Below are 14,249 nucleotides of genomic sequence, written 5' to 3'. Positions count from 1 at the left end.
TGTCTGCTCCTAGCCTGCACCTCTTAGCCATCCTTCCCAAGTCTACCTTCCCCAGAAACAACCCTTCTTACTCCATTCTCCTAGATGGCAAAGTTTACCATTTTCCTCAAGGAGCTAACTACTGGAAACTAATCTGAAGAATGAGTTCCCACTAAATTGGAGGATAATGGCTTCAATTATTAAACAGCTCTGTACATGCATCTTTCAAGGATAAGATCCAAAGCCACCTACTCTATAAAACCTTTCTTGTTCTTTTCCTGTCAGGAATAATAACATATTTGTATAGATTACAAAGTGCTTGGATAGTTATAGCTAGCATCCATATAGCACGTTTAGGTTTGTAAAAGGCTTTACAAATACTATCACAATTGGGAAATATATTAAACATTATTGTAATGTATAACCTATATGAGATTACTTGCTGGCTTGGGGGTATGAGAGAAAGGGAAGAGGGAGAAAAATTTGGAACTCAAAATCTTATAAAAATGAATGTTGAACACTATCTTTACATGTAATTGGGAAAAAATAAAAACTATTAAATGGAAAAAAACCAAGTACTATTATATTTGATGTTCACAGCAACCCAGAGAGGCAGGTGCTATTATTGTCCCCATTTAGAGAGATGAGGAAATGAAAGCAAACAGAGGTGAAAATCACTTGCTGAGGGTCACCTAGCTACTAATTGTTTTTCACCTAGCTAGTAGTTGTTTGATGCAGAATTTGAACTCGGGCATTTCTGTCTCTGATTCCAGTGTTCTATCCATTAGACCACCTGACTGCTTTCTTAATCCAAACTCTTATCCTATTTAACAGAGGAAACTGAAGTTCCGGAAAGTAAAGTGATTTCGCCATGGCCACATTATTAGTAAAATCAGAGTGCCTAGGTCTCAGGTTTCCAAATGGTTCACTCTTTCTGTTACTTCACACTGCTTCCCTAGAGAAGTGATCTTTCCACCTTTGAATTTCTCAGTGCACTAATTTTACAACCATCTTATGTGCTTGTCATGTTCTATTTTATAAAATGAGATAAGTACACAAATTTGAGTCCATTTGTGTTTTATCAGTTATTTTTTGTTTTGGGGGTTTTTTGTTTTTGTTTTATTTTTTTTTAGTGAGGCAATTGGGGTTAAGTGACTTGTCCAGGTTCACACAGCTGGTAAGTGTTGTGTCTGAGGCTGGATTTGAACTCAGGTCCTCCTGACTCCAGGGCCGGTGCTCTATCCATTGTGCCACCAAGCTGCCCCCATCAGTTATTTTTGTACTGCTACTCTCTCTTATTGGGCTGAAAGTGTGTGAGTGTGTGTGTGTGTGTGTGTGTGTGTGTGTATACATACACAAATAAGGTAATACCCCTCTTGGGATCCATGTCGAGGGTCCCCATGGTCCACAACTCCCCTGTGATTTCTTTCTGGGATTCTCTCCTCCTTGCCCTCCCTTCCTTTCCACCCCCCCACCCCCAGACCTCCCTGTCACTCCAGAAATAAACTTTCCCCATCCCTTTGAGCAGGAGATATTCCTGTGCATGTGTGTGTGTGTGTATATATATATATACACATATATATACACATATATACATATATAAACACACATATTTATTTATTCATATAGATATGCATGTATTAATTTGTTTGTTTTATTGCCAATCCCTAGCAATGTGCTAGGCACAGAATAGTCACTTAATACATATTTGTGAATTGAGTGGCAAGACATCGTGCTAGATTCTAGGAAATACATACCAATGACTATACTGTGGTATCTGCCCCCAGGGAGTTTACCATCAAATGATGATACTTATTAGTATACACATTTATATGGTGATTTAAGATTTTTATTCAATGCCTTAATCACACAAATCTTATAAAGGAGGGAGAATAAGCATTGTTATTTCAATTTTTTTTTTTTTGGTGAGGCAACCAGGGTCAAGTGACTCTCCCAGAGTCACACAGCCAGCAAGTGCCAAGTGTCTGAGGCCAAATTTGAACTCAGATCCTCCTGAATCCAGAGCTGGTGCTCTATCCACTGGGCCACTTAGCTGCCCCTGTTATTTCAATTTTACACATGAGGAAAATTTGGTTCAGAGAAATTAAATGACTTGTTCAAGACAAGCAATATGTAGCAGAGTCAGGATCCAAAGTAAGTTATTATGAGATCATGCCCAAAGGTACTTTAGAAAGGTAAAAAAAGATAGGCACATAGATATGTAAAAATAGATAAACTATATATGAATTGGGGGGAAAAACATGGAAAATACTTCTATAGTGTTATTCTGGTCCAGCAGGTTTTCTTTGCCTCTTACTTGACTAAAATTGAGACCTGCCTTTGAGAGCTCCCTCATTTCATCTTCTTTATGTCAGTGGAATGCTGGGAAGTGTTTAACAACAGGCTTAACAAAAATGCCAAATATACTTTTTTTTTTTTTTTTTTTGCGGTGCCATGGGGGTTAAGTGACTTGCTCAGGGTCACACAGCTAGTAAGTGTCAAGTGTCTGAGGTCGAATTTGAACTCAGGTACTCCTGAATCCAGGGCTGGTACTTTATCCACTTCGCCACCTAGCTGCCCCCCAAATATACTTTTAAGTTTAATTCATCTTATTAATACTTTCTCCATCACTTTCTTGTCTAGATAATTAACAAAATATTCAATCAAAGACTGATTTGAAGTCAATTTCAAAGGTCAATTTCATATCGCAATTTCACATCACTTCAAAAACTGAATAATCTTTGTGGGAATCTGGCAATAGCTGCTTCCAGCACACTTACCTCAATATCCCTCTATAACTTTACCAATTCTTTATTTTTTTACTTTAGTTTTAGAGGTTGAGATGACCTTTCTCCTTTTCGAGGGCAACTCCTTTAATTATGACCATGATCTCTTCTACTGTATTAAGGGGGTGTTGTAAAACTAAAATTAAATAGTTATATTAATGCTTATATTATTATTATTATTAATTACTACTCCTCTTCCTCCTCATGCTGCTGCTGCTACTACTACTGCTGCTGCTGCTGCTGGTACTGCTGCTGCTACTACAACTACTTCTACAACTCCTTCTCCCCCTCCTCCTCCTCCTCCTCCAATCTGGTGATTACTTCATTTCTTGAATGTCCTCCTGAACTCCTGCAGAACACAAGCAATGTTTATGGAGCAATACTGGTATTATACAGGTAAATGTTTAACAGCCAGGCTGTCTGAGAGGGGAAAAAGGTACTCACCCATACTTTTAAATTTAATATGCAATCTTAACACTTTCTTAAGTCTAGACAATCAACAATAAAATAATTCAAGGCCTGGTTTGTAGCATGATTCCCCAGGTGTAAATGTTCCTACTAAAAATGAAACAATTGGTTGGAGCTGTCTTCAGTATACTCCTTCCCTAGGTGTTTGCCTCATCAATCCTTTTCTTACCTTCAATCTCCCTGTCTGTGACTAGCTCTCCCTTATTCTTATGCAAGTGGGACAGGGACCTTTATTTTTGAAATAGGAATACAGTCTCTAGCCTTTTAGACAATCTTTGTGTATAGCCAAGCAACCCTCCAGGTTCAGTTTTGCTAAAAGCCTCCCTGAGGCATGTTAAAGTTTCAAGGTAATTTGCATCTCTCTATCCCTAAAAGCTAAGGGCCACTAGTGCTGTTGAAAGGAATTCCTTCTCCTTAACTCAAATAGGAGAGAGATATGTGGGGCTTTCCATTAAGAAGAAAAGGTCTTGGGGCAGCTAGGTGGCCCAATGGATAGAGCACCGGTCCTGGAGTTAGGAGTACCTGAGTTCAAATCTGGCCTCAGAAACTTAACACTTACTAGCTGTGTGACCCTGGGAAGAAGAAAGAAGAAAGAAGAAAGTGGAAAGAAGAAAGAAGGAAGAAGGAAGAAGGAAGAAGAAGAAGAAGAAGAAGAAGAAGAAGAAGAAGAAGAAGAAGAAGAAGAAGAAGAAGAAGAAGAAGAAGAAGAAGAAGAAGAAGAAGAAGGAGGAGGAGGAGGAGGAGGAGGAGGAGGAGGAGGAGGAGGAGGAGGAGGAGGAGGAGGAGGAGGAGGAGGAGGAGGAGGAGGAGGAGGAGGAGGAGGAGGAGGAGGAGGAGGAAAGGTCTTGGTTTCTGCCAACTGCCCCTTCCCCTTTCTTTCCTGCTCTCAGCTGGGTTTGGTGAATGAGTGAATGAAAGGAGTATTTATTAAGCATTTAATATTTGCAAAACAATGCTAGGGGGTTAAATAAAAAGATAAGAGGGTTCCGATTCTCAAGGAACTCACTTTCTAATGGGCAAAACCACACATATGGTTGATTTCATCTACAAGTCAGATGGAAAGGTCCCATGGATGGTCCCTGGGTTTCAGCAGCAAAGCAGAGGGTGATGCCTCTTCTTTAATATTATTTCCACTGAAATGGGGGCAGTTGGGTGGTATCAAAAAGAAGTCTCCAGGCCTAGACTCAGGAAGACCTGAATTCAAATCTGGCCTCAGACACTTAGCTGTATGACCCTGAGTGAGCCACTTAACCATATTTGCTTCAGCTTCCTCATCTGTAAAATGAGCTACAGAAACAAATAGCAAACTATTCCTGTATCTTTGCCAAAAAACAAAACAATACAAACAAAAAAAACCCACCCCAAAAAACCAAATGAGGTATCACTGATAATCGCACTTCCTAACAGTTTCTGATATGGATCCATTTGACAGTTTCAAGTATTTCGGCAATAGAATTTCCTTTTCTAGCTCTTCAGCAGATATGCCACTATCCCCAGCAGGAGCTGCGGACAGATTGCATCTCAATAGCAGTAGCTTCCCAGGGTGATGTACCAGAAGCATTGCCATTCCAAAGGTTCTTGGACTCCTGGTCAAGGTTTTCTCCACAGAGACCTGAGGGGCAATGGTGGTCAAGGTGGAGGTGGTGGTTTGACTTCCTTGGCACATGCTGGCTCCTGTCTCTCTCAGGGTACCTTGCTGCTTCAGCTAGTTGGCTTGTCTGCCCAATGATTGGGAGCTGGTTGGGTAAATGGACCTTTCCTCCACAGGAGTTACTTCCATTGATGATAGCTTCAAGGGCTGGGCTGGAAAATGGACAGGTGGTTGGAGGACTAGGTGCAGCCACTCCTGGGACTCCTGCTGTGCTTGGTGAGATAAGCGGTCTCTACAACATGACCATTTCTCTTCTTAGATTCCCTTTCTTGCCTGTGTTGTCAAGTCTTGTTGATTCTACCTTTACACAATCACTCACCACTGTTCCTTCTCTCCATACTAGTTCAGGAGGGGCAGCTAGGTGGCACAGTGGATAGAGTGCTGGACTTGAAGTCAAGAGGACCTGAGTTCAAATCTCGCTTCACACACTTACTACCTATGTGACCCTGGGTAAATCACTTAATCCCAACTGCCTTAAATATCCTGGGCCATCTCTAGTAATCCTGATTTTTATCTTGCCACTGGACCCTGATGACTCTGGAGATGTGAGTGAGGTTGGTGACCTTGTACAGCCCTCCCTCACTTCATGTTTCTCTTCCAGAATGAAAGGCATACAATAACAACAACAATGAAAGTTCAGGCCCCCAATATATTCCCCCTGGACTCTTGCAATATCCTCCCAGCTGGTCTTTCTACTTTCAGTAAATTCCCTCTTCAATCCCCTCAATACACAGATATCAAAATCATCTTACAAACACAGAAGTCTGACCACATCACCCTGCTGCTCAAAAACCTCTAAACGCTTCCCCGTTTCTAATGGGGTAAAACACAAATGCAATGAAGGCCCTCTACAATTTCACTGTGGCCTATTTTTCCAGAAGCATTTCAAATTACATTCTAGTCAATGACCTGAAATCTGTTTCCTGAACTTCCCTGCTGTCTTTCCATGGCTTTGCATTCACACAAGTCATTACTTATTCCTGGAATACATTCCTTCCCATCTCTGCCTTTCAGAATCTTCTTTCTTCAAGGTTCTTTCAGCTCAGGTATTATCTCTTTTATGAAGCTACTGCTGATCCCCAGAGCTGAAAGTATTCTCTCCCTCCTTAAATCTTCTGAGAGAAAATTTGGATCTTTTATTTTGCCCTGTGGTTCCTTACCTTTCATTGTAATTGCACGTATACATGCCCTATTGCATTATTAACAACAACAATACTTGTATAGTGCCTATTCTGTGCCAAGTACTATGCTAAGCTTTTTACAAATACCTCTTATTTTATTCTTTTATTTTGTTTATTATTTTTTGCAGGGCAATAAGGGTTAAGTGACTTGCAAAGGCTCACACAGCTAGTTAGTGTCATGTGACTGAGGCTGAATTTTAACTCAGGTCCTCCTGAATCCAGGGCCAGTGCTTTATCCACTGTGCCACCTAGCTGCCCCCAATTTTATCTCATTTTATCCTCACAAAACCCCTGAGAGAAAGGTGATAATATTATCCCATTTCACAGATGAAGAAACTGAAGCAAATAGCTTAAGGGACTTGCTCAGGGTCATACAGCTACTAAATGTCTGAGACCAGATTCGAACTCAGGTCTTCTTTCTTCCACTCAAGTCTTCTTAATGTCACATCTAGAAGTCTATCTCCTGTCCCATGTAACTTGGAGACTTAGAGAGTTATGTGAAGCCAATGAGAGATAAATGATTTGTCCAAGGTCACCCAGAAAATATGGAGCAGAGGAAAAGTCTGGAAGCAGTTCTTTCTGACTCTGCAATTTGGCACTCTCTCCCCTCTGCCATGTACCTCTTTTGTTCAGACTCATCATTCCTTGTAGGAACTTCTGATTGGCACTTTTTTCCTGGAGAAATCCATAGGGCATTAATGGTTAAATGACTTTCCCAGAGTTATACAGATATTGGGGGTCAGAGATGGGACTTGAATCCAGGTCTTCCTGACTGCTAGGCCAACTGTCTATCCATTACACCATATGGACTCTTTATAAGATGCTTAATTAATGTTTATTAAATGAATAGGAGTTTAGAGGAGGAAGTCAGGATTGTTACTTCAGACACTCCTTTAACTCTCCCTTCTCCTTCATCTCTAGCCGATTCTACCTCTGTAACATGTCTTCCATTTGTTCTGTTCTTTCCACTCTCACAGTTATCACTGCAGTCTTATCACCTCTCACTTGAAATGCTGTAATAGTCTCCTAATTGGTCTTTTCCCCACCATAAATCAATTTCTCAACCCACAAGCACTTATTAATCACATCAGGACTGGCTAAGCCCTGAGGATACAAAGACCCAAATGATACAGTTCCTTTCCTCAAAGATTTTACAATTTAACGGAGAAGACAAAAATATATGTATCTATCCTCATAGCCATGAAAAGATTCTTCCTAAGTCACAGTCTAGACCCTAGCTTCTTAAACTAGCTATGTGACCCCATAAGGGGCTGCATAACTGAATGTAGGCAGGTCATGAAAAATCTGGCAAGAGTAAAAGGTTATGTGTACCTATTTTATATACCTAGGTACCCAGGGTCACATAAAAATTTCTCTGGAGAAAATGGGTCACAAGTAGAAAAAGTTTAAGAAGCCCTGGTCTAGAGCATATCACTGACAAATTGAAATGAATTCAGTGGTGCTCCATTACCCATAGGGTGGCACAGTGGATAGAGTACAGGGCTTATACAGGGCTTGGTGTCAGAAAGACTCATTTTCATGTGTTCAAATCTGGCCTCAGACAATTACTAACTGTGTGACCCTGGGCAAGTTACTTAACCATGTTTGCCTCAGTTTCCTTTTTTGTAAAATGAGCTGGAGGAGGAAATGGAAAACCACCCCAATATCTTTGCCAAGAAGACCCCAACTGGGGTCAGGATGAGATAAACATCACTGAAAACCATTTTCCCACCTTTATTCATAGAATTGACTCCCCCTTTACCAACTCTGTTATACCTCAAATGAACTATTTATTTCCTGTTGCTTGAAATCAACATTCTGTCTTCTGTCATTTTGTTGTCACATAAGCTGTCTCTCCAAGTCTAGAATCCACTTCCTTTTCATATCTGTCTCTCGTAATTCTTGTATTCATTCAAAGCACAACTCAAATATTACCTCCTCCAGGAAGCCATCCCTACCTCACAGTAGTAAGTTCTTTCTCTAAAATCTTTCTCGTACTATATTTATTTCTACACTGCCTCTGCAAGTAGAATCTAAGCTTCTTGACATTAGAGACTATTTCATTTGTGTTTTGACTCCTTGCTACCTGGCACAGTACCTTGCAGCAAGGATTCACTTGATAAATGTTGGTTGAATTGAGTTGAGTACTAATAGGATAGATGTGCTCCTTCTTGTATAGGATTTATTTTAATTTCAATGAAGGACTTCACTGTCTCATTTCAATGTAGTGAATAATGGAGGGACTTTAGGCACCACGGAAGGCCAGTGGAGAGATCTTTGTACCAAGAAACTTGTCCCATGGCTGGATGCTAAAATTATAGTAGAGGAAATGAAAATTTCCAGGACCAATTCACATGTCATTGAAAATGTATGTTTTTTTTTTCTTAAAGCAAATAGGAATCCTACATATTATGTTTCTCCATATATATACACACACATATATACACATATATGTATATATACATATAATCCTACATATAATGTGTCAACATATCAAGTATTTGCTTTAAAAATAATTCCTTCATTCATTGGAAATGGGACAAAAGGCCAAACCACTTAAATGACTGTTAAGCAATATGTCATCAAAATCAGAAAAGAGGGAACATATTTCATCTCCACCTTAATTACTGATTATTTTTTTTACCCTGAAGGAAGAAGCAAAGGAGTCTGAATCCTGGCTGGATCCATCCCATTGGGCCAGAACAGTAAGGCTATAATGAAAACAGGGAGAAAGAAGCTGGAGGCTGTGATTGTGAAATTCCACTGGGATCATCTGAGTGCATCAGTCTGTAGAAGAGATATAAAGAAAAAAGTCATAATTTTCATATACATATATATGTATATGTATATATGTAAAATATCAGCCACAGACGTCCACCATCTCAAATAACATGTTTTAGTTTTGGGGAATGCAAATAATAGTTAACTCAAGAAAAAAGCACTGACTCTTGTTCTTAATCACTTGCTTCTCAGAGTCAATCTTGAAAGCTTCTATGAACTTGGACAAAATAAATGGTGTCAGATAAAGATGTAAGGGAATGACATGGACCTAATTCAAGCTGGTCATTTATAAAATTGTAGGTTAATGATAATGATAGCTGACATTTATATACCAAAGTTTCCAAGCATTTTATGTAATCTTCACATTTGATCCTTATAATAGCTCTAGGAGATAGGTAATAAAGTATTATCCTCATTTTACAGATAGAGAAACTGAGACTTAAGAAAGTCACACACACTAACCTCAGGTCATACCACTTGTAAGTGATAAAGCTGGACTTTGACCTCAGTTCTTCTGCCATGAGATCTTATGTACTTTCACTACTTGTTAATAACATTAAGATTCAGAGGGATCATTTAAAATGCCATATGAAATTGCGAAAACTGCCTTTAGATTTTTATTGGGAAGATTTAATAAAAGACTAAATAATCTCATAATTAGCATAAGTAAAGAAAATCAGATCGCTATTGTACTCCGTCCTGGTCAGAACATATACAGCATATTCTTTTGATTTCTGGGAAGCACACATTAGAAAGGATATTATCAAAATGCTGTATACTCAGAGGAAGACAACCAGAATGATGGGAGGGTGGAAGTGAGAAACTCAAAATTATACCATAAAAAGGTATTTAGCTTGCAGAACAGAAGACTTTGGGGACATTGTATATTGCCTCAAAGTCATGAAGAGCTATCATGTGGAAAAGTGAGACTGAACTTGCTGTACTTGGGCCCACATGGCAGAATTATGGGTGAAGAGTAAAAGCTGCAGTGAGGTCTTCTCCTTTCTCCTCCCATTTTGAGTTTTTAAATCATTACTGGATAGTTACTGAGCCAAACACTAAGTGAGAACAGGAAATATGGTTGTGATTGAACAATTTATATATTATTGAAGTATGCTCTGCTTTTTTATTCTCATATTAAACAGAAAATCTTATGCTTCTGTCCAAAGTCATGGCTGAAATAAAGTGGAATTGGAAAACAGAAGACTTGGGTTCAAATCGTAGCTGAGATTTACCACCTGTGTGGTCTTCAGCAAGTCACTTCTCTAGGCTCTAGTTTCTTATCTGTATAAGTGAGAACACATTGAACTAGCTGATCTCTAAGGTACCAGCCAGCTTTAAATACTATCATAATATCATGAAGTATTATCATGACCTAAATGATGATGATGATGTTTCTATGAAGCCATATAAGTGCATATTGTTTTCCCCAAATTGATTGTCAGTTTTTCAAAGTCAGTAACTGCTCCATTTTTGCCTTTTTCATCCCCAGCACTTGGAATGGTATCTGGTATATAGTAGGTGCTTAATAAATACTTGTTGGTTACATTGATTGATGCAGGAGGCCCATTACATGCAGATGCTGAGGTATGCAATGATGGAGGTTAGAGGAAAACAGAATCTTAGGGTTGGAAAGTACCAGAGAGGTCTAGTCCAAACTGGTCTACCAGACTAGTACCTAGTCAGATATCTCCTCTACAGTGTACAAAAGAAGTGTGGTTCTCTATCTTCCATGTGAAGACCTTTATGACTGGGAACCCCATTATCTGAGGCTATACATGAGTTCAAAAGAATCAATCACATTGATAGCATTCATTTGGTGGAAAAAGATTCTGGAATTCTAGGGTATTGCAAGTTTCAAATTAGAAAATAGTGTCAGGAGGCATCCAAAAAAGCTAATGTAATATTATGCTACGTTATGAGTATTTAGGAAGTGATAGGACCATAGTACTCTTCTCTGGCCACATTGTATCTGAAGTATTATTTTCATTTTGGAGTCACTACACTTAAGGAAGGACACTGATAAACTGGATTGTCTAGATTAGGGTAACCAAGATGGTAAAGGACTTCAAATACATTAATTTGGAGGGTTGATTGAAAAAAAAAAACTAGAGATGTCAAGCCTGAAAAATGGGTACTATAATATCTGTCCTCAAATTTTTGAAGGTTTCTTTTTTAAAGAGGAAATAGACTTATTCAACCCAGAGAATAAAAATTAGAGCAATCACTGGAAGTTACAAGGAGGCAAATTTATTCTTGAGTTCTAATTTGTTCTAGAACAGTTGCTAACAAACTCCTGACATTGTGCTCTTCCCCATAGATTGTCAAAAGATATCAATCAGCCAGCCAAATTTAATAATTAGCTTTTGAAAATTAGTATTTACTTAGGAGGTACAGTAAGATCTATTGGCATAAAACATTCCACAAGACTGAGAGCACATTTTCCCACAAGCACGTACAGAGTCAAAAAGAAAACTCGTTATTATTCAGTTGTTTCTTGTGTGTGTCAGACCCTTTGTAACCCCATATGGGATTTTCTTGGCAAAGATACTGAAGTGGTTTGTCATTTCCTTCTCCAGCTCATTTTGCAGATGAGAAAACTGAGTTCAACATGATTAAGTGACTTGCCAAGGGTTACTCAGCTAGTAAATGTCTGAGGCTAGATTTGAATTTAGGAATATAAGTCTTCCTGACTCTGGGCCAGGCACTCTATGAACTGAGCCATTTAGGAAAAATGGGCTCAACACCTTTAACAAAGAGGTAACTCATGGTTGCTGAAAGTCTTTTCCCCCATCCTTTGTGAGGTGCTTATTATGTTCTGCATACTGTAGCTTTCTTCTGGGCTCTTTGGAGAGTCCTGAAATTGCCATGAATGTGTCACTGAGCTTCTGATAAAGATAATTCTATGAGTCGTTGCTGATCTAGTAATACTCTGGCTATTGCTGATAGAAAATCCCAAATTTTCCAAACTTTTAAAGTTTGCATTTCAAATGGGTAGAAGTGGGGGCAGCTAGGTGGTACAGTGGATAAAACACCAGCTCTGGATTCAGGAGGACCTGAGTTCAAATCTGACCTCTGACACTTGACACTTACTAGCTGTGTGACCCTGGGGAAGTCATTTAATCATCATTGCCCTGCAAAAATAATTAAATAAATACATACATACATACAAAATCAAATGGGTAGAAGATAGGAGAATACAGAGGCTTATCCAATCACCAGCCCTGTCCCCCAAGTGATTCTGTCAGGGGTTTAACTGAAGCTATTTTCTCTAAGCTAGCCTGTTATTAGAAAGCATAATTCCAAACTATCTTGCACAACTTCCAAACTATCTGTACAGGTCATACACCAACTCTTCAACCATTCCTGTATACTTCTGGTATAACATCATTTCATTTCATCCAGTGGTTAGGTGCATTCTACTCCTTCTAAATTGATGGAAGACTTTTCATACCTAGTATTATGCCTTTGATTATAGTGATATTCTGATGCAATAAAGGTACTGGAGTGTAGAATATCTTGTTAGTTGCTTAAATGAAGTGATTGATCTAATTGATTCCCCACTTATACATCTTCAGGCTCTGTTTGGTTTCAGGATGTCCCTCCCAGGTTACATTGATCACCCAAAATCTTCTCATCATGTTCTTTAACTCAGCTTTGTGCTAAATTGTGATTCTATTTCCAAGTCTTTTCTCCATTTCTCTTATTCCTTTTCCAACTCTTTCCTTTTTTGTTCTCATTTTATTTATAAAACCATTTGATAATAATTTTATATACATGTGCATGTCATTGCATTTATGTATGCATGTCTAGTTTTTAAAAATAACCCCCCATTTCTGCTTCATTTCTTCTAGGAACTCTAGTTGATCTTATGCCCATGCTGTGTTTTTGAATCTTTGCTTATTCTGGAGACAGTCTCTTCTTCTGAACTTTCGTTGTGGGTATCCATGTCATTATAAAAGATTTTTTGATGAGATTCTTTTTTTCCCTTTTTCCTCATTCATCCAGCTTTTTTCCTGAAATTCAGACTTTCCAAAAGGGCCAGGTTATGTGTGCTTCTGAAGGGAATGTTTGGAGCTTGTTTGATTCTGCTTTTTATTTTGTTGGCTTGTGCTGCTACATTGTCTGGATATTATATTCTCTGGATATTATGTTCTTCAGGGATATGAGGAGCTATGGGCCCTAATGTTTTCAGTTAGTTAGAAGTGGTCTGATCCAGGGCAAAATCTGTATGTTTTAGTTCTGAAAGTTCCTGACAAGGATTTGGGTCTAAGCAATACAACTGTGATTTGTTTGCTCCTAATGATGGTTTTACTTACTCTCAGCCAGCTGGAAGGATCTGTGGTTTTAGAGTGACTGAAAGGAAGTTTCCAACTTGGTCTGGGCTCCCTACTCAAGTTATTTCATGGCAGACTTCAGAATGGGCTGGTACTTAGCTAGGCATTTCTGTTCTGTTCCTGAGGTCACAGTCACAGAGTTATAGTTCACTTCTGTCCCTTATTCTTGGCTAGTACCTCAGGTCTTTGATGGCTCCTAGAGGTAGCCAGATGATGCAGTTGATAGAGAGCTGGGCCTGAAGTTAGGAAGGACTGAGTTAAAATCTGGCCTCAGATCCTTACCAGCTCTGTGAGCCTGGGAAAGTCACTTAACCTCTGTTTACCTCGGTTTTCTAAACTGTAAAATGGAGATAATAACAACCCCTATTCCACAAGGTTATTGTGAAGGTCAAATGAGATAATATTTATAATGTGCTTAGCATAATGCCTAGCATATGGTAGATACAACATAGTTGCATATTTTCACCCAGTCCCATCCCCTATTCCATGGTTTTTTCGTTCCCTCCTAAGTCCATACTATATATCCACTTCCTAGCCCTGGGGTGTAAGTGAGAAGGCTTGCCATCTGTTTCTGTTTCCTTCATAGTTTCACCCTTTAGTGCTGGATCAGAGACTTTTTTTCTGGCCCTCAAGCACCATCCCAGTTCCCAGTTCAGTCCATGAACTGGAAGACTCTACCCAGTGGCCTAGTGATTAGATCTTGGCCAGTGTCTGGAGATCTTTCTGTCTGCCTTCCTATGGTGACTTGGGCTGGTAATATGACTCACTGATTGGTCCTTGGGTTTTCCAATCAGGATTCAGTTGGATCTGTTTTCTCAGTTTTGGGGAGGAGGTACATTGTAGAGTACAGCCTGGGCTGTATTGCTTCCTCCTACTCTGCCATGTTAAAGGATCTTCTACATAACTATCTTAGCAGAATTTCACTAAATGCTTTTTTTTGGTTTCTGTTTTTGTTTTTGTTTTGTTTTTGTAGGGCAATGAGGGTTAAGTGACTTGCTCAGGGTCACACAGCTAGGAAGTATCACATGTGTGGTCAGATTTGAACTCAGGTCTTCCTGAATCCAGG

This window comes from Dromiciops gliroides, chromosome 2, assembly GCF_019393635.1.
Source record: "Dromiciops gliroides isolate mDroGli1 chromosome 2, mDroGli1.pri, whole genome shotgun sequence".
NCBI classification, from domain to species: Eukaryota; Metazoa; Chordata; class Mammalia; order Microbiotheria; family Microbiotheriidae; genus Dromiciops; species Dromiciops gliroides.
The sequence above is the reverse complement of the archived record's forward strand: the minus strand, read 5'-3'. Positions refer to the sequence as shown.